This window comes from Amphiprion ocellaris, chromosome 9 (assembly GCF_022539595.1).
Source record: "Amphiprion ocellaris isolate individual 3 ecotype Okinawa chromosome 9, ASM2253959v1, whole genome shotgun sequence".
Lineage (NCBI taxonomy): Eukaryota > Metazoa > Chordata > Actinopteri > Pomacentridae > Amphiprion > Amphiprion ocellaris.
The window spans coordinates 35,175,762-35,197,777 of record NC_072774.1 but is presented as its reverse complement, the minus strand read 5'-3'; the positions used below and the strand labels follow the sequence as shown (position 1 = coordinate 35,197,777).

At 38.2% G+C, this 22,016-nt stretch overlaps 1 protein-coding gene across 2 annotated transcripts in view; it reads right to left on the bottom strand.

Moving 5' to 3' along the window:
• grik2 (glutamate receptor, ionotropic, kainate 2) overlaps positions 1-22,016 on the bottom strand; it is a 384,084-nt gene that overhangs the window by 2,865 nt on the left and 359,203 nt on the right. The window lies entirely within an intron of this gene.

Below are 22,016 nucleotides of genomic sequence, written 5' to 3'. Positions count from 1 at the left end.
GTGATCATTGGCAAATTTTCTGTTTCCATGCTTGTAATTGTAATTTTGACAAGATTATCCATCTTTGATATCAATCTAAGATCTATCAATCTCTGGGTAATACATTTCAGCAATCATTTTTGTACTAAAATGTGTTTAAATAATAAGATATACTTTATCTATCCTGGAGGAAATTAGTTAATCTAAATAAAATATTGTATATTTGTGTATGCATCTTTTTTCAAACTTTCTTGTGTACTGCTATATTAGTCCTTACAAATGCTCAGTATCTGCTGAACATATTTATTTATCAGTGTGTGTGTGTGTGTGTGTGTGTGTGTGTGTGTGTGTGTGTGTGTGTGTGTGTGTCAGTCCTGTCCTTGAAATATTTTATAGCTATCTCCTCATTAAGGTCAGAGCTTTTGGCTCTGGTTTCTATCATTGTTACAATGATAAACAGGACAGTAATAATCATGTGGTTATGTTTGTGGAATGATTGTTTTTAAAGCTTTAATTAGTTTTGTTTTCTTTAAAGTTTATTTGATCTTAAAGGGGAATGAACAATATTCTGTTTTTCAAGTGATTTTTGGCTATCCTTTCACCCCATCCTCCTCTATCTATGGACATATTTCCTTTCTATGGCATGGCAATTAGTGGATTTTGTCCCTTAACAGATGCCAATAAACAGATGTTTTGGGGAATTTGCTGAAATAGCTACTTTTGATGTTCTTGGGAGGGCAGGTTAAAAAAATCAAGCATTATTAAAAGCGCACACAGATTCACATTTTCAGTGCTAGTAAATTGGTTTGTGACAAGCTAAATGACTAATGTCATTAAATGCACATTTCTCTGTATGATGTTTTGACTTTTTGCAATCCACAATACTAGCTACCCCGGCTTCTTCCCACAGTCCAAAAACATGCTGAGGTTAATTAATCATTCTAAATTGTCCATAGGTGTGAATGCAAGTGTGATTGTTTGTCTCTATATGTAGCCCTGCGACAAACTGGTGACCTGTCCAGGTGTCCCCTAACTTCACCTGAGTCAGCTGGATAGACTCCAGCCCCCCATGACCCTAATGAGGATTAAGCAGTGTATAGATGATGGATGGCTGTATTCAAATCCAATGTGAGCCATTATGAAGGTGAAGTGATCCTCAAAAAGATTGCTGTTATCTGTGACGTTAAGACAGTGGGGTTTAAATTCCATTCAAAGCATACTGAAGAAAATTTGAAGCAGATACATCCTATATAATAGATAGTATAATATTGTAAATTACAGTGTATGATTCTTTACAAAGTGTGATCAAAAATTAACAATAAAATAACCGAGCAAACCAAGTACACTGACATGCACAACACCTGCAAGAAGTAACTTTGTTGAGTCGGAATTTCTATGATGTCACACAATCAGCATCGGGACCCATGTTATATGGTTGTTCTGGGCTCTTCCACTGCTAACACCAGTCATTGTCCAAGACTGAACAACACATGTCAGGGCACAAATGCACCATAAGAATGTTCATTGTTTTCTTTGACATCCATTACATTGTGCACCACAAATTCCTCAAAGTTCTATTGTAATGACTTGAGGCATTTGAGAGAGAACATTAAACACAAACCACCTGAACTGAGAATCAATGTCAATTGGGTGCTATGTCATGATAATTTACCTGTTCACAGTTTGTTGAAAATGTTCAATTTTTTTTTGGCCAGACCAACACAATTGTTGCTCCCCACTCACCAGATTTGGTTCCCTGTGACTTCTTCCTTTTTCCCAAAATGAAATTCACATTGAAGGGTTGTTTTTTTCAACACTGCACATCATAGATGGTGCTTGACAAGCTTACAGAACGGGAATTCCAGCGAGCATGCAGACACAGTGACTATAGTGTATTGCTGCACAGGAAAAGTATCTTAAGGGGAAGGGTGGCAAAATTTAAAATTAGGTCCAGTTTTTAATTTTTCGAAGCACAAGCTTGGAACCTTTTGATCACACATCCGATTTTACTGACATATTTTTAAAATGAACTATACAAATCTTTCTGCTAAACGGTTTCTTTTAACTTATGTCCCTTAATATATTTTATATGTAATAAAAAACTCTGCTCTGTTATTTCTGAAGAATTGCTGTCTGGATTTTATCCATTTTCTCTGTTTATGAAGTGCTTTGTTCTTAAATCTATCAGAGGTCATATGTGGTGGAGGTAGGTAGTTGTACATACAAAGTACAGAACAACACAAATCTGGATTCATGTCCTGAGTTACATGTGTGGTTAGGCTGAAGCTGCAGAAACAGTTTTGGTAAGATTGGGGAAAGATCAGTGTTATGATTAAGCGCTGAAACGACACATCTTGTCCTGTGTCGCTGCTGACTCATCACATTTTTCTGAAGCAAGGGTTGAACTTCAAAAAAATATCAATCATGAGACATCATGGTAGGAGGTAAAGCACTAAACATAGACTTCATTGTCCAGCCAGTAGCATCTTGTTGCATGTTATTCTTCACCTCTTCTCTTTGTCATCATTCTACAGTAATCTAATGATAGCATAAAATGCCCCCCAAACTTATATTAAAAATGGTAATCGTGCTTACTTTTTCATTTGAAAACAAATAAATCACACTGTCATTGTTCTGCACGTGTATAAAAATTTTGAAGTTTTTGAATAAGCACTAAGTTTGTAGCAGTAGTAAATCTAAAAAAAAAATTTCAGAGGAAAGGATGTTACTTTTAAAGGCACTGCCACTGAGAAACCAAACATACCATCTGACAAGAACATTGTTCCACTAGCAACAAATTTCTTCCCTCTACAGTTTAGAAATGTTTCAGGTGTGTTTAAGGTTAGGCAGCTAAAACAGTTGATTGAGGTTGAGGATTATGGTACAGATGAAAAACAAAACAAACAAACAGCCAAAACAGTCTGGCTTGTTTGCATATCTGTAAACAAATAACAATCCTCTTGGGTGGAGCTAAGCCCAGGATATAGCGACCCTGCTCATCCAAAATAGTATCTGGGGAACTTTTTCTGGTGGAACATGCTTAGAAAGGAAATCTTTTTACACAACAAAGAGCAAACAAGCAAGAACATCCATGCTAGACAGCAAATTTCATTGTAAAATTTTGTTGTAAACGTATTCTTGCAGAATAAACCTGCAGATCTTTGCAATTGATCTCCATACACAATCATATTTTTTGATAATATCCACCATTTTCAGTGTGTACTTTGTTAGCTCAAATATTGTTGTCATTTTCAGAAATAATAGGCATTTACAAAACAGTAACATGCAGATGGCAGAAGGGATGAACAATGCTGCATGAAATACTTGGCCAATGGTGGGTTTATATCCACAATCTACAGTTGATGAATCAGACTATTAATTTGATGATCCCTCATCCACATGTTTAGCATCAGTCTGTTTACTTCGTTCAACAAGGAATTAAATCACAACACATCCATCCATTATCTATACACCGCTTAATCCTTATTAGGGTCGCGGGGGGGCTGGAGTCTATCCCAGCTGACTTGGGGTGAAGGCAGGGGACACCCTGGACAGGGGACGCCAGTCTGTCACAGGCCTACATATACAAAAAAAAAAACACTCACACTCGCATTCACAACTATGGGTAATTTAGAATAATCAAATAACCTCAGCATATTTTTGGACTGTGGGAAGAAGCTGGAGTACCTGGAGAAAACCCACACATGCACAGGGAGAACATGCAAACTCCATGCAGAAAGATCCTGGGAAAGCCGGGACGCGAACCAGGGATCTTCTAGCTGCAAGGCGAAAGTGCTAACCACTACACCACTGTGCAATGATGATCTATATAGCAACATTCACTCTCACATGTAAGTGTGAAGAGTGAATGTAAGTAAGTACGTAAGAGTCTATCTGGATTACTGAAGTACTGTATGCTACAGAATGGCAAATTGGAATATTGGAGAAATTCAGTCGTACATGTTTGAAACCAATTCTAATGGAGCCCCCAAGTTGATACAACTTGTTCTATAGATTTGTTACCAATGAAACTCTGATTGTCTGAAGCTGCATTTTTGAGACTGTCTTTTGTACACTGCAGTTTCAAGGTGGAAATGCTCAGCCATCCTGTTTGCTAACTGTTTATTTCACTTCTAATACACCATAAAGACATGTTAAAGTTTAAAAAAAAGTCTTAACTTTCATCGTAGGGGTCTTTATCAAAATGACAGTATTGGGTAAACATGTGGGATGGGATGTAGACTACAAGGTTTTGTATTAGTATGGCACGCTTTGAAATTTTGATGACATGCATTTTCACTACAGTTACAAAGCAGTTTACAGCTTAGCTGTAGTGCTGTGTTCCTTCATAGTAAAAGGGCCAACCCAGGTTTTCCTCAATGTGTTTAGCTCTTAGTACTTCTGAAGAATCTACCTGAATCTCATTGCTTCAAAATATACTTTAACTCCTGTTTGTACCTTCAGATAATAGCCTTAAAGGCCTTTCACACAGGACGCGTTATGTGCTGTGCCTGCCGCAGGGTTTTCAAAACTTCCAGCGAGGTAATGTCACCATCCTCTCAAGCAGGAAGCTTCCCATTTGTTGCAAACACCAAAAGCAAAGATCTATTTGTGCCATGCTAAGAAAAAAGTGTTAACACTAGCCTTAGTAGTACAAAGAAGGAGAAGTGTGTCATATTCTGTAAGATGATTACACACTCAACGGCCACTTTTTAGATACACCTATTCAATTTCTTGTTAACAAATAGTTAATCAGCCAATCACATGGCCGCAACTCACTACATGTAGACGTGGTCAAGACATCTTGCTGAAGTTTAAATTGAGCATCAGAATGTGGAAGAAAGAGGATTTAAGTGACTTTGAATGTGGCATGGTTGTTGGTGCCAGATGGGATGGTGTGAGTACTCCAGAAACTGCTGATGTACTGGGATTTTCACCACAACCACCTCTAGGTTTACAGAGAATAGTCTGAAAAATAGAAAATATCCAATAAAATGACTTGTTGATGTGAGAGGTCAGTGGTTGGAGATGATAAAAAGGCAACAGTAACTCAAATAACCACTCGTTGCAACAAAGGAATGCAGAATACCATCTCTGAACCCACCACATCCAACCTTGAAGAAGATGGGCTGCAGCAGCAGAAGACCACACTGGGTGCCACTCATGTCAGCTAAGAACAGGAAACTGAGACTACAATTCACACAGGCTCACCAAAAATGGACAATAGAAGATTGGAAAACCGTTGCTGGGTCTGATAAGTCTCTATTTCAGCTGCAACATTCTGATGGTCAGAATTTGGCGTAAACAACATAAAAGCATGGATCCATCCTGCCTTGTATCAACGGTTCAGGCTGCTGCTGGTGTAATGATGTGGGGGATATTTTCATGGCACACTTTGGCTCCTTTAGTACCAACTGAGCATCATTTAAACACCACAGCCTACCTGAAGTATTGCTGCTAACTATGTCCATCCCTTTATGACCACAGTGGACCACCATCTGATGCTACTTCCAGCAGGATAATGCTCCATGTCACAAAGCTCAAATCATCTCAAACTGGTTTCTAGAACATGACAATGAGTTCACTGTACTCCAGTGGCCTCCACAGTCACCAGATCTCAGTCCAATAGAATCTTTGGGATGTGGTGGAACGGAAGATTAGCCTCATGGATGTGCAGCCAATAAATCTGCAGCAACTGTGTGATGCTGTCATGTCATTATGGACCAAAATCCCTGAGGAATGTTTCCAACACCTCGTTGAAATAATGTCACAAACAATTAAAGCAGTTCTGAAGGCAAAAGGGGGTCCAACCTTTTACTAGCAAGGTGAATCTAATAAAGTGGTCAGTAAATGTATATTTGTGGTGTTGCTGTCCTGTTAACCATATATCTCTAAAAAATAAACTCTGTTAAAACAAACCTGGTATGCCAGCTTTGATGTTTTATATAATTCAGAGTACGCAGACACTCACCATACCAGTGTGGCTGTTCATGGAATGGCTTCCCTCAAGCTTCACCTGTACCAAAAATTGCAGTTGCTTTAAATTGTGTTTTGCAGCTTGCTAGTGATTTGTGATTTAGCAGCTTAGCAGATTTATGATAATAAGCAGAAACACTGTTGTTTGTGGCAGATTTTTACATAAACAAAATCTCAGAAACACAAACTGCTAGCTCACTCTCAGTCTCCCCAGGAAACCCAACAGGCATCTCCACATTGCGTAAACAATATCCATGAGCATGGTGAGTTTTACAAGCCCATAGAATATCATCACTTATTGATGCACATTGTATCTTGACAAACTGCAAGCCTGTGCTGCTGCATGCCCAATTAAACTGTGGCTTCTTCACATTCTCCCCTCTTTTCTTTAAAGGTACTGTGGCATCTGAGTATACCGTGCGAAATAAGACCAGATGCTGGGAGTAGAGCAGTCCAAGGGAAAGCCACTGAGTGTGTTCTCCAAGCTAACAAGAGTTTATTGTTTCAAACAAACTGTTTGGTTTTATTTGAAAGCTATCATTAGCACTATGGCCCATTATATGCATATCCTGGCAAGAAAACAAAGTGAAGGTATGCAAGGGCTTCTGGCTTTTACTGTAATTGCTCAAAGCTTAACACTAGTGTCCATACTTCATGGACTAGCCCTGAACAAAACTATCTGCAACTGGGTCCTTAATTTCCTGACTGACCGTACCCAGACGTCAGGCTGGGAAAATAAACATCCTTCACTTGTACTCTGAACACTGGAATGAAGACTTCACGAAGGAGACTTTAGCGAACTTCAAGAAGAAGAGAACAACCCTGCACAACTCAGTGTATATCAACAGTGAAACAGTGTAGAGTGTATTTGGTTTTAAATTCCTGTGAGTAAATATCACTGAAGACCTCTCCTGGGCCTCACACACTTTCAACATCAGTTGGAAGACACAACAATGTCACTTCTTCCTGAGGAATCTGAGGAGAGACAGTCTGCCACAGAGACTTGTGGTGTGGTGTGGAGAATATCATCATGTACTGCATCAGAGTTTGGTTTTCCAGCTGCACCCAGAAGGAGCAAAGGGCTCTGCAAAGACTAACAGAACAGCACAATGCATCATTGGGAACCAGCTCCTTGTAATTGGGGATATTTTCGAGAGGTCAGGGCTGAAAAACATTATCCGAGACTCCTCACGTTAGGGCTACCATCACTTCCAACTATTTCTGTCTGGTAGATGATACAGAACAATTAAACGACAAGAATGAAAAACAACTTCTTCCCACATGCTGCTATAGTAAAGAACATGACTTGACTCCTGCCCCCAGTCAATCTGGTAACTGTATGCTTTACAGTGCCCAACTGCTTTAAATATTGCTGTCTGATGCATTTACTTTTTTATAATTTTATTTTTAGATTATATTGTTATATTGCACTTTATTTATTTCCAATGCTTTGTCTTAAATTCTTTCTTTTCAAAAATGTCTTAAATGTTAAAAGAAGCACTATCCAAATTTCATTATATTGTGGTCTTACCTCAGAAAAGTGACAATAAAGCTAAAGCTACTACTACATTTAGATGCTTACTTAAAAGTCAGTTTTGCCTTTCCTATTAATCTTGCTTTATGACCATTGATAATGTCATTCATGGACAAAGTTATGTTGAAAGAAATGTCAGCAAAAAATTTAAATATTTTAGACAAATGATTTTGATTCAGAAAAACTAATATGGCATTTCAACACTAGGTAATCTATACCACTTTAACTGTGAAAAATTGAAAACAAAAAAGCATTTTAGGCCAGAATTTCACACTTAACTTTTTCACACAAATTGGCTGAACCATGCCGTTGGTTCTATATTTAGAGTTACACTTGTGACATCACCTGAACTTTAACCAAATGGAAAATAGCATACAATTTTGCATTACAACATTTCAGCTGTCTGAACTTTTTGCACTTAGGCTGAACAAAAACAAAACAAAAAACAATAACCATTGCTTAGGTTTGTTGATTAGCTTCACGAAGCTGCTGCTGTTATTGTTTGCATGCATCAAATAAAATTACAATAATGGTACAAAATACAAAATGAATACAAAAATCTAATAACAGACTAAAATAAAGCAACTACACAAATGCGTGACAACTATTGTATTCCATGACTTAACTTTATGACTTAACTGAAATGCAATAGGTTCAGTCAGTGTTGAACCATCACTCCAGGCTATAACTATACCATGAACACAAAAGAACACTCCAAGCAACTCCATTAATAGGTAACTGAAAAGCATGCATCAGGGGATAGATACAAGAACACTTCCAAGTCCCGAAAATCTCTTGTAGTACAGTTAAATCCATTATTACGAAATGGAAGAAATATGGCACATGGGTAAATCTGCCAAGAGCAGGCCAATATCAAAAACTCTGTGACCATGCAAGAAAGAAACTAGTCGGGAGGCCACCAAGCCAACTATGCATCCTCTAAAGTAGTAACAAGTTCAGCGGCCAAGATGGGAGAAACTGCACATACAACAAATGTTTGCTGGGCTTTTGGAAGAGCGGGAAACAGAAAGACACTGTTGAAAATGGCACATAATAAATGTCAACTAGAGTTGTTCAGAAGGCATGTGGAAAACTTTGAAGTCAACTGAAAGAAGATTTCTTTGCCAGATGAGACTAAAATTTAACTTTTTGGCCATTAGACTAGATACAGTTTTAGATGGACACCAGACACAAATCATCACTAAGACACTATCCCCACTGATGGATGGTGTTGGCAGCATGATGATGTAGGGATGCTTTTCGGTATCAGGCCCAGAGAGACGAGACTATGGTGTACATTTGGAAAACACTATAACAGTAACAATAGCACTGTTGTGAAATTGTGTATGTTGACTTGTTTTATTTATAATGTACAGTTTGGACACACTTTCTTATTTAACGGCTTTTCTTTATTTTGCATGACTATTTACTTTGTAGATTCTCACTGTAGGCATCAACACTATGAATGAACACATATGGAATAATGTAGTGAACAAAAAAGTGTGAAAAAGTCAAAACATGTTTTATATTATAGATTCTTCAAAATTGCCACCCTTTGCTTTGATTACTACTTTGCACACTCTTGACATTCTCTGGATGAGCTTCATGAGGTAGTCACCTGAAATGGTTTTCAGGACAAGGGCCATAAAACGCGCAATTTGATACATGCATGATAAGACAGATGATACATGCAAAGCAAACAGCTGCTAAGAAACCACTACTAAGGGAAAGCAACAAGCAGAAGAGATTTGTTTTGGCCAAGAAACACAAGGAATGGACAATAGACCAGTGGAAATCTGTGCTTTGGTCTGATGAGTCCAAATTTGACATTTTTTGGTTCCCCCCGCCGTGTCTTTGTGCGATACAGAAAAGGTGAAGGGAGGGTCTCTACATGCATGGTTCCCACTGAGAAGCATGGAGGAGGAGGTGTGATGGTGTGGGGGTGCTTTGCTTGTGACACTGTTGGGGATTTATTCAAAATTGAAGGCACACTGAACCAGCATGACTACCACAGTATCCTGCAGCAACATGCTATCCCATCCGGTTTGCATTTAGTTGAACCATCGTATATTATTCAACAGGACAATGACCCAAACACCGCCAGGCTGTGTAAGGGCTATCTGACCAAGAAAGAGAGCGATGGAGTGCTGCATCAGATGACCTGGCCTCCAAAGTCACCTGACCTAAACCCAGTCCAGATGGTTTGGGATGAGATAGACTGCAGAGTGAAAGCAAAAGGGCCAACAAGTTCTCAGAATCTCTGGGAACTCCTTCAAGACTGTTGGAAAACCATTTCAGGTGAATACCTCATGAAGCTCATCCAGAGAATGCCAAGAGTGTGCAAAGCAGTAATCAAAACAAAGGGTGGCTATTTGGAAGAATCTAAAATATAAAACATGTTTTGACTTATTTCACAATTTTATGTTTACTACATAATTCCATATGTGTTCATTCCTAGTTTTGATGCATTCAGTGAGAATCTATGATGTAAATAGTCATAAAAATAAAGGAAAAACATTAAATGAGAAGGTGTGTCCAAACTTTTGACTGGCAGTGTATATCAATAAATCATTGTTAATGCTACATTAACTTGACTGGTTATTTTTTTAAGCATTTCAAAGTTGACAGTTTACCTTTCTATTTATGTCTATTGTGCGATTGATTAGCAGTCTGTCCAGAGTGGAACCCACCTTTTACCCACTGTCAGCTGAAAAAACTCCACCCTCGTGCATGCCTCTAAGGATGACTAGGTATAGCTAATGTTAGAACACTGTAGAGTGGTGCAGTTTGAATGGACACAGAACAATAGCATTCATTTTACACCTGAATTAAATTTACCTATGTTTGGTGAAAGTGGTCTTGTTTTCACCCCATCACAGAGCAAAAAATATATATTTTGGTCAAATCTATGATGTGACCAAATATCTTAAAAAAAAAAAAAAACATTCAAGTGTAATGTCAGACATTGACATTACATGACATACAATGTCTGACACTATTAGTCAGACATTGACATTAGTCAATGTCTGACGTTACACTTGAATGGAATAGTGCCAGCTGTCTGATGTCAACATGTTAAGACACTAAACCTGATGCACAGTGTCACCACTTCACTATTTTGTTCCCGCTTTTCAGTTTTTGAAAATCATGGATTAATGGCAGAAACCAAGGCCCTTTACACAAACAAATGACTTGCTACTGGGTCAGAAAAATCAAAGAGTCAGAAAATCAAACAACAGGAAAGAAGCGATTCCTATTGTGTTCTGTTGTATTCTTCATGACATCTGGGGCTCTCACTTGACAGACTCTTCCCACTTTCACTAAGTTCATGCATTGCTCACATGACCCTGACATGCTATATGCTAATGTTATAGAGGCCTATAGCACCATTGCTCTCCATGTCCTGGGGACCATCAAGACTTTGAGAAAGTTATCTTAGGAGACACATGCTATGACTGGATCAAATTTCTCTCTAAAATTCTGGGAAGAACAGTTGCCAATCAATTATGTGAACATTTACAAAGGAATAGCTTGTTTGAAGAGTTTCAGTCAGGCTTCAGAGTGCATCATAGCACAGAAACAGCTCTGGTGAAAGTTACTAATGACCTTCTCATAGCGTCAGATAATGGACTGGTCTCTATACTTATTTTGTTGGACCTTAGTGCAGCATTCGATACAATCGACCACAAACTTTTATTACAACGACTAGAACATTGTATTGGTATTAAAGGGACAGCACTGGACTGGTTTAAATCCTACTTATCAGACAGGTTCCCGTTTGTGCATGTCAACAATGATTCTTCTGAGCATACTAGGGTTAATCATGGAGTTCCTCAGGGTTCTGTCTTAGGACCAATACTGTTCACATTATACATGCATCCCTTAGGCAATATTATTAGGAAGCACTGTATTAATTTCCATTGTTACGCTGATGACACTCAATTGTATTTATCTATGAAGCCAGATGAAACTAATCAGCTAGCTAGACTGCAAGATTGTCTTAAGGACATAAAGACCTGGATGACCTATAATTTCCTACAACTAAATTCAGACAAGACTGAAGTCATTGTATTTGGCCCCAAACATCTTAGAAAATTGCTTTCAAAGCATATAGTTACTCTGGATGGCATTACATTGGCCTCCAGTACTACTGTGAGGAACCTCGGTGTTATCTTTGACCAGGACATGTCCTTTAACTCACACATAAAACAAATCTGTAGGACTTCCTTTTTCCACCTAAGAAATATTGTAAAAATCAGGAACATCCTGTCTCAGAGTGATGCAGAAAAACTAGTCCATGCATTTGTTACTTCTAGGCTTGACTACTGTAATTCCTTATTATCAGGTTGTCCCAATAGCTCTCTGAAACATCTACAGCTGGTCCAAAATGCTGCAGCCAGAGTACTGATGGGAGTTAGCAAGAGAAATCATATTTCTCCTATACTGGTTTCTCTTCATTGGCTTCCTGTTAAATCTAGAATAGAATTCAAAATCCTTCTTCTGACATATAAAGCTCTTAACAACCAATCTCCATCATATCTTAAAGACCTGATAGTACCATATTATCCTAGCAGAACTCTTCACTCTCAGACTGCAGGCTTACTTGTTGTTCCTAGAATCTCTAAAAGTAGAATGTGAGGCAGAGCCTTCAGTTATCAGCTCCTCTCCTGTGGAACCAGCTCCCAGTTTGGGTTCGGGAGGCGGACATCCTCTCTATTTTTAAGACCAGGCTTAAAACCTTCCTTTTTGACAAAGCTTATAGTTAGGGCTGACTGGGAGACCCTGACGGGGTGAGCTGGTGTCTTCATTTGCACAACTGACTTCCCCTCTCGACGTCCCTTTAGTTCTGCCCCTAGTTATGCTGCTATAGGCCTAGACTGCTGGGGGACCTCTCTTGATGCACTGAGCCCTTTTCTATCTACCTTTGTATTTACTATATATACCATTATTGCATTACACTCACTCTGTTTCTCCCTGTGTCCTTTCTCCCAGTGTCCCTGATCCCAGAGCTGGATGCTTCAGACGTGTGGTTGTTCTCCCACCTCCAGCTGCCCATTTCCACCAATCTACTCTGCATCACCCTCACTATACTTGATTTGCTCATCTTCATATTTTTGAATTCACTACCAGCTATATATGTAGTATATTTAATGCCAGAGCTGTACACCATAGCAGTAAACTATAATCAGTTTCCATGTTAGTTGTACTTTGCATGTATCATCTGTCTTATCATGCATGTATTAAACTGTGTATTTTATGGTCCTTGTGTCCCCCCCACCTCTCTATCTCTACCTCTATCCCTCTACCTCTATCCCTCTATCTCTACCTCTCTACCTCTTCTGTCCCTCTCAACCCGCCCAGCCAGCAGCAGATGGGTCCCCCCACATCAGAGTCGGGTTCTGCTCGAGGTTTTTTTCCCTGTTAAAAGGGTGTTTTCCTTGCCACTGTCGCCTTTTGGCTTGCTCTGGGGGTCAGGCATATGGGTTCTGTAAAGCGTCTCGAGACAATTTGACTGTAATTGACGCTATATAAAAAAAAAATTGAATCATGCATGTATCAGATTGTGTGTTTTATGGTCCTTGTCCAGAATCATGTTCTTTGATTTCTCCACTACCTTTACCACCATTGAGTTTTCACTGCTGGAGAAGAGTATTATATGTCATGCAGTCTGGTGCTCCCCTGGTGTCTGGGTCATGGGCTCCCTTATCAGTTGCCTTCAGTATGTGCACCTTCAAGATGTGTCAGAGTACCAGTAGGTGGTCAGCAGCTTTGTGGACTGATGTGGGCTTAACTATGTGCAGAACAACATCTGAAAAATAAAAGAGCTAGTGATGGACTTCCAGGAGATTCAGGACTTCGGCTACTCTTCTTTTATTGGTGGAAAGATGATCGAAATGATACAAAAGTGCAAATACCTGGGAGTAAATTTGTATATGCAATTAGAGTAGACTAGACAGGAAGAGCCAGGGTTGACTATTTTTCCTGTAGAGGCTCGGGTCATTCAATATATATGAATAACCCCAGCCGATGTTGAGGATGCTGTACAGATCTGTGGTAACCAGCATTACTTTCAAAACTCAGGTTTGCTGAAGCAAAAAGTCTGAGGGTGGATGACACCAAAAGATTCAACAACCTTGAGGTATGGATCTGGACAATCTACATGCAGTACCAGAGAGGAGGAGGTTTTCACAATTCTAAATTTTGGATCTCTCACCCTCTGCAAAATGATGAAATACTTCATTGAACGTCACAGGAGGTAATTTTTTCATGTGAATATCCAGTGTTAATATCCCTCTTTCAGATTAATTGAATATTTTAAATTTAATTTGACTAAAAAATGTAAAAGTTAAAATAATTACATTTGACCAACTATAGCAAAAGAGTTCATCTGCAGGAATTATTAAAGCTTTTATTCCAATTCTCCTAAAGGTCCTCACCTGTGAGAGTGAACTTGTGAACTCCATTTAGCTTCAATGGAAGAGAAACAGAAGTGAAGCCGTGATGCACATGGAATGAGACATGGATGTGCTGTCATCCTCAGGTTACTCTGTTTTTGTGTTTTCTTAGAGGGTTCATCTCATTTGAAGGCTTCTCTGAGCTGTCATTCAAATTTGATGCACTGTAGTCTGCACTCCAGGACTGTGTTCTGATTGTCGTCTTTATGATTTTAATTAAATTCTTGGTGAGCATCTCCAGCTGTGCACACATCATTGCCTTGTTCAAATGAGTCTAAAGAATTCAACAACCAATAAACCCATGAGACATTTAGATTACACTAAAGGCCTTGTCCAAGTCAAACAAATATATCAATATTCCATTTCTCCAACACTCCTGTCATTACTTGATAACAGTGCACATTTTAAGACCTGATTATAATTTAGGTCTTTCACAAAAAAATAAAAAATGAAAAAAAAAACTGTATTAGTTTTTGGTCAAACCATTGGTTCTTGCTAGTCTTAGTCAACAAAAACTGACGACATTTTATATAACAGACTTACATGATTCAGTCTATAATTCTATAATCTAATTGGCTGATGGTGCTCCACTGACTATCTGTCGTTATCCGATTTTTATTTGGTCTCTATAAATGCTGATCTGAAGAGGCAATCGCATGACTTTTTTCATGTACAGGTAAGATGGTTTCGCTAGCTTCTCTGGTTTGGCATTTCTACCAGGTGCCTGAAAAAGGTAATACATTTGCAGTTTGCAAGGTGTGCTCAAAGGGAATCCGTCACCTTCAGGAAATTTGCCAAAAGATTTCAACACCATGAGCATCATCAGATATTTGAAGGTTAGTCAAAAGAAGAAATATAAGTTTTCAAAACTAGCTAGCACTGAAGCAGTGACAGAGAAACAGGGAAACCATTTTGTAACTCAACCCTGCTTTTTGGTTGGCTTTTTTTGGTACTTCCTGTGTACTTTATTGTCTGGATTCTAAATGTAGAGAAAAATTAAAGGCTAGCTGACTTAAGTCAATATTTTGAGTTTATCCTTTGGCTTTTTTGGCAAATCATTTATTATTGTAACTTGCTGTGTTGTGCATATTTAACTTTTATTCAAAATTGTAATGTATAAAATCTTATTTATTACATTACTTCATTTCACAGCAAAACAATATAATAAACTCTAAGCTGTTTCCAATAACAAAGTGAGGGTTGCTATAGTTTAAGTTGTGTCTCTACAAGGGACACGTGGAATATGCACATGTTGCCTGCAGGTAAATAGTTGTTGGTTAACAATATCTTTATGGCTCTTAATTTGAAATATTTAACATAAAGTTCTGTTAAGAGCTGTTAAAAAATAATGCTACATTATAAATAGAAGCTTTTAAATAGACCCTGTGATTGATGATTGGTATTGGCTAACTGCTTCCAGTGATCAGCCCCCACAATCCCAATGGGATCACTCTCAAAAATGTAATAGAGCTGATGCGGAGAATTTCCTGGGCATAGACACAATCACTGTGTTCCAAGGGGGCTTAAAACACATAAGAAGCCAATGTCTTTTTTACACACAGCTACTTTAGTGTGAACTAAGGTATGTCCCATTTCATCTTCTTCACAAGGATGCAAACTAAGATGGTGTGACCTTCACAGTACCAGCAAGTCAGGCTGAACCTGCACTTACCATGAAAAAGTGACGATACACAGGAGATTCACAAAAATTTAAGCCTATGTTTTGTTTTGCCTGCTGTTATCAACTCATAGGAGTTGAGGCTGTTGTTGAATAGATTACTTCTTTTGTGCCTTTTGTGCATTTTTTTTCTTTCTTTCATAGCGGTAGTATAGAGAGACATGACATGTGGGAAAGAAAGTAAGAGAATGGCTTGCAGACAACCAAGATGTATGACCCCAGAATCTTTTTGCTGTGAAGGAACAGTGTAAACCACTACACCACCACATTTGACTCAGGCAAACTGTATTTTAGGTAAATGGTAGTTGACACTCAGTGCACATTTCTCAAGAATAATGCTGCTTTTTGGAAGTACACCCCCACTGAATGATTTACACTTAGCACTCTAAATTCAGAGAAGTTAATCAAAGCCCATTCTGGACTAAAACTATCAAAAAAATTAAAACAGTCTAGAAAGGAAGGGGTGCACATTATTCTTTCTTCATAAAATGTTTTTTTTTTTTTTTTATACAAGTCCAAAAGCATTTAAATTTCAAAACTGAACTGTTGATTTGGTCTAATTTTCTTCAAGGAGAGCTTGGTCAGATTTCAAAGTTGTTTTTTTATGACTTAGTAAATAACAATGTTTTTGCCTTGTTTTTGTTGAGTTAAAAAACTTCAAGCTGCCATATAACTTAGACCACCTATCCAAATAGACTTTTCTTCTGAGTGTAGACGGTTTTTTTTTTATTCCTTTTTGTATACATCTGTGTGTGCAATAATATACATGCAAGTGTGTGTGTGAGTGCTGGGTTGATGAGATGGGTTCCTCACACACAGCTGGTGGTCCCTGCATCCCATGAGTCTGGTTAGTCTGCAGCAGCTTCAGCAGCAGGCAGGAAAAGAGGAAAAAGCAGCAGGAGAAGGAGGAGTGGTAGGAGGAGGAGCGGGAGAAGGAAACAGAGAAGCTGAGGGAGGGAGGAAGAGGACAGAAAAGAAAAGAGCAGGAGGCAGATGAGGAGGAGGAGGAGAGGGAGGAAGGGAACAACCATGGTAATCATGGAAATCTGACAGACTAAAATGGAGATGACAAAGAAATGCTCCACTGAGAGTCTATGAGGCATATGATTTAATGGAAAATTATGTGACCAAAATCATTTTATTGAAAGAATTGACTTTGATTAAAATAGCAGGAATAATAAATCTGAAATATATTTTTACACACACTAACATCTTTGTTGGGGGTAAAAATCTACCATACTGCCTCCTTTACCTGGACTGCACTCTTCTATTAAAGCAGTTATGAGAGCAAAGGTTAATATTTCCTCCTCACCAGAATTCATAGTCAAAACTTTAAAAAGGACACTGGGCACTTAGTCTTCACTAGACACCAACAGTCAGCTGAGGAGACTGATGCAGATTTCAGATGTCAAGGATGTATTAAAAGTAGCTTACCTAACACAAAGGCTACCAGGAGAAAGCTGAGGCTCAAGTTTAGCTCCTTAAAAGGTGGAAATGTACAAATTACAGGAACTCCAATGCTGCTTTAATACATTTCTTGTTTAGTTCAAACCTTCGAATACAGCAAATGAGATGACATAATTGTAGAATCAGTTGTTTTATAAAACACAAAGTCAGAGCAGTATGGATGACTAGCAGCTGAAAGACGAGATGACAAATTTAAAAAAGCTTGTCAACCAGTGTGAGTGAGGAGGATAGCCACAACCACAGCTGCTATTTTATATACACTTACATTTTCTGGGATGCGATGGCCTGGCAGCAGGATGACTGATCCCTTCAATGAGTAGCCTGGTAAGTCTGACAGCTTGGTTACACCCAGTCAAAAAGTATTATCTCAGCAACCTATTTCAGTGTCTCACTTTTAATCTTGCGACATCATTTCATTTGGAAGTTTAACTTTTGTCTCAGTTAAACTCCTTTGTTTGTTGCTAGTGAGATTCATTTTGGCTCTTTTATTAGGTTTATTTTTCATTAGGTAAATGCATATACTCTATGGCCTTGTGATGTTTGATTTAGGCATATTCTAAATGTCACATTACATTACATTACAGTAGATTACAGATGATACCAGTTGTACTGTACTCATAAAATATTTGGTTCAATCACCAAAAGCATCGAGGAACTGAGAAACACTGCAAAACATTTTGTCACTCACCTGCACCAAATAGCTGTTAAATAGTTCTTAAAGCTTCTTTGGGGTTGTTGGAAATGTTTTTTTTTTTTTTTTTTTTTTTGCTAATTGTCCAATTCTGATGGTAGCAGCTGTTTACCTTTACACTTTTGAGTATTGGCACTAAGCTAAGCAAGACAGTTCCAAAAGCTACTTTTGTACTGGGTACAAAGAAAGGAAACTGATCTATGTTCTTATTTGCCTGAGGGTGAACAGGCATATCTATCAAACCTTTGAAGAGTGCCTTTAAAAATGAACAAGCCATCATATAGCAGTGATGATGGAATGTATGAAAGGATGTAAAGAGCATACACACTAGAGACAATTTTTTTTGAAAAAAATCTTATTAGATCCATCCAAATGAATAGCCTATGGAGGTATGTCGTTTGTGAAGTTATCAAATGTTTATTAATATTTTTAAGAATTTTTTAACAAGTGGATATTTTCTTTTCACAATATTCCCATTTTGTGGTATTACAACATGTGTAGTAAATGCAGTAATCTCAAACACACACACACACACACACACACACACACACACACACACACACACACACACACACACACACACACACACATATATATATATATCCCATTATTACAGTTCCTCTGATATATAAGAGGGTGTATGGCTCATCTCATTATATAAATGACTAGCTGCTATTTTTGTACCTTTGTAATATTGCAGAACAGATGTAATTATAAAATGCAAATTGCAGGGTGTGCACTGTCAAGCATGTGAAACACAACAAAAAGGTGAGTAGCACCACATTTTTCAACTTGACACTTTCAGCATCATAGTAAGAAAACAAACCCATAATGTAAAGGTAGGTGGTATTCTACAATGTGAGAAGCTGGGAGCAATGAAACAAAATATATGGCTGATTTTCACAGTGAAGCAAAAGAGATGAATCATTGTCACAGATTAGCCTCTTAATAATTAACACTGGGCCTTTGGATTTTTTTTTAAATAAATAACTTTGACAAAAATAATCAAGCTGAGGTTAGGATTAGTCCAACATAGTGGCATTCAAATACCATCCTTTTTAAATATCTCATATTTCAATTTCATGACTGAAGTTCCTGCCTATTCACAATTAAAAAAGAACTGTTAGCAAATAAACTAAATGTTAGCTTTATTTCTTCAAAATTTATACTTTTATGTTTTATAAAAGATTTATAGGCTTCACCTTCTTGACGTTATCTTTAAATTTTTGTTAGTCATCAGCGTTACTTTTAGGCCTTCAAAGAAAGGTTGCATGTATTTAAAGTCAACAGTACAGTGTCCCTATTATTGTACCCAGCCATGGTGAAGCTGCTTAGTAATGGGTATTTGTGACTAACCTTAAGCATAGCTTAAACATTTGTCATATCCACAGTGTTTCTCTGCTATAACATCCTACGTCTATTTCTGCCTGGTTATATGGTGGCCCCTAAATGCACATACCCAAAGAAATAAAAAACAGACCTCTAAGTGAGAGAGGGGGCAGTTTCATATGAGCAAACAGTGCAATATCAACACATTCTTTTTCCAAATAGATCACAAGATATTAAGATAATTCCTTAGAGTTGGACTAGATACGGAATAGCTGGGAGGCTGTTTAACTCTTGGAAAGCCAATGGATTCCTGAAAATGTTAACTGTGAAGCTGTCTTGGCTATCACTTTATTTCTAGAAAAAAAATAAGACTCATATCATGATTAGATTTTTTTAAGCTGCTCTCTGATGAGTCACAGTTGCATACAAGGGAAGAAGAATTATATCTTTGAAAAACAGAAGAGTCTCCAAAATTTTGACTGTAGGCCACTTAATCAGAAATTAAATTTGTTTTTTTTTTTTAAAAAAAAGTCCATTTGTCATTTTCAGAGAAGAGCTTAAGTTTCCTTATGATGCCCTTCCTGTCTTTGAAGCTATTTAGTCAACAAATATATGATACAAGTATAATACAAGTATATGACCACATACTGCTTCAAAACAGCCTTGAAAAGCCAATTTTAGCTGAATCCTATTTCATTCTAGTCTAGTTATCCAATTTTATCTAAATACTAAATACATCACTATGTGCAGTCCAAAATAAACAAATGACAGTGTGTCAATTATTCTCATGTGCTCCAATCAAGGGCATGCCTATAAAGCAGTCTAGAACACATTGCAGTAGTGACATTTGTGCATGAATGAGAGCAATTCATTGTCAGTACAAGATTTAAAGTCAGGTGGTGTGTTGCAATTTGAATAGAAAAAATGTGAAAAAAAAATGTGTCAGATAAGTCCTCTGAAGGTCCTGTAAGGAGCCTGGTGGGTTTTTTCATCGTATCTGTCTTTCATTGTATCTGTCTGCTCGCTTTGGGCAGATAAATGTCCTTGTTTAGGGATTGATGTTGTGGTGGAGCAGTTCTTTTGTGAAGCTTACACTCACACCATGAATGTCTTATCCTCATGTGTATACTCCACCACAATCCACTGTATTCACTCATTACATTGTTAGATATGCAAGCTAATGAAAACTAGAAAAACAAACTGTAAATGTATCATTTGAATTCAAGTGTTACATACCGCACTATCTGACTAATCTACTAAGAGCAATTTGGGTGATTACTTGTCAGACAATTCAAATTTATATCTAAAGGTAAAAACATATAATGAGAATATGAATGCATCATCCCAGTAAGCATTTTGATTTGGAAAACTTATGCTAACTCAGTTGCCTGCACCAACCTTAGAAATTACCAACAGAAATATGCATATGAAAGTTGATGTTTGCTAAGATTCTTCCTGGTTACATTACCCCTTGAATCCAGATCTCTACATAGGGGAAACCAAACAGCTACTTAACAAGCGTATGGCTCAACACAGAAGAGCCAGTTCCTCAGGACAGGATTCAGCGGTCTTCCTTCACCTCAAGGAAGAGGGACACTGATTTCAGGACAACAATGTTCAGATTTTGGACAGGGAGGACAGATGGTTTGAGAGAGACGTGAAAGAAGCCATCCATGTCAAAGTGGAGAAGCCATCTCTGAACAGGAGGGGTGGTCTGTGACATCATCTTTCACCATTTTACAATCAGGTCCTTTCAAAACTCCCCAAAGGAACTACTCAGCAGAATGGCTCAGGTGAGGTGGCTCATGCTAACGACCACCATTAGCATACGAGGGCTCGGTGAAACTCGCATTTCAACGACCCCCTTTGTCACTCCCTGGCTCCCAACGACCATCGTTGAGGAGCCAGGTGGGCCTTGGCAATAATCGTCGGAATGTGAATAACACTGACCACACCTCACAGGGGTTATAAGCTGAGGCAACATCAACCACCACCAGAACTGAAGAAGCCTCTTGGATGAGAGGTGAAACGTCTTCAAGGAACCTTCTTAAAGTCCAGTTGGATTGATTTAAACAACTTTGGATTACCCCTTGAAAAAAACGTAATCTTACACATGCAAAAGTATGATATACTATACCCATGCACCTAACTGCCTTATTGTTAAGGGTATACTCTGCAGGTCCTGGACCACCGTTTAATGTATCCAGTTACCGTTATTGCCCTGGTTACATAACAACAGCAATAATGCAAAGCTAATATAATTAATTATATTAGCTAATATAAGCCTTATTACATGAGTTACATTATCCACACAACTTCAAACATGAACTGTGTCGCAGGTAATAAGGTAGCAAAATCATCTACACCTGGAGCACCATCCAATGTTCCTCTGGCTGACCTATTGACTGAGTACATCATCTTTGGTCTCTTACTTAAAAGTAGATGGAAATTATGAAGATTTTGATCACTACCATTGTTGTCTGTGGACAGGTTTGTAAAAATTGATTTAGAAAAATGACTGTATTAGCATAGCTTTGATTTCCATACACACATGCATGGACATGTTCAGAATGCATGTAATATACACTATATTGCCAAATGTATTCGCTCACCCATCCAGATAATCAGAACCAGGTGTTCCAATCACTTCCATGTCCACAGGTGTATAAAATCAAGCACCTAGGCATGCAGACTGCTTTTACAAACATTTGTGAAAGAATAGGTCGCTGTCAGGAGCTCAGTGAATTCCAGCATGGAACTGTGATAGGATGCCACCTGTGCAACAAATCCAGTCGTGACATTTCCTGGCTCCTAAATATTCCACAGTCAACTGTCAGCTGTATTATCAGAAAGTGGAAGTGTGTGGGAATGACAGCAACTCAGCCACCAAGTGGTAGGACACGTAAA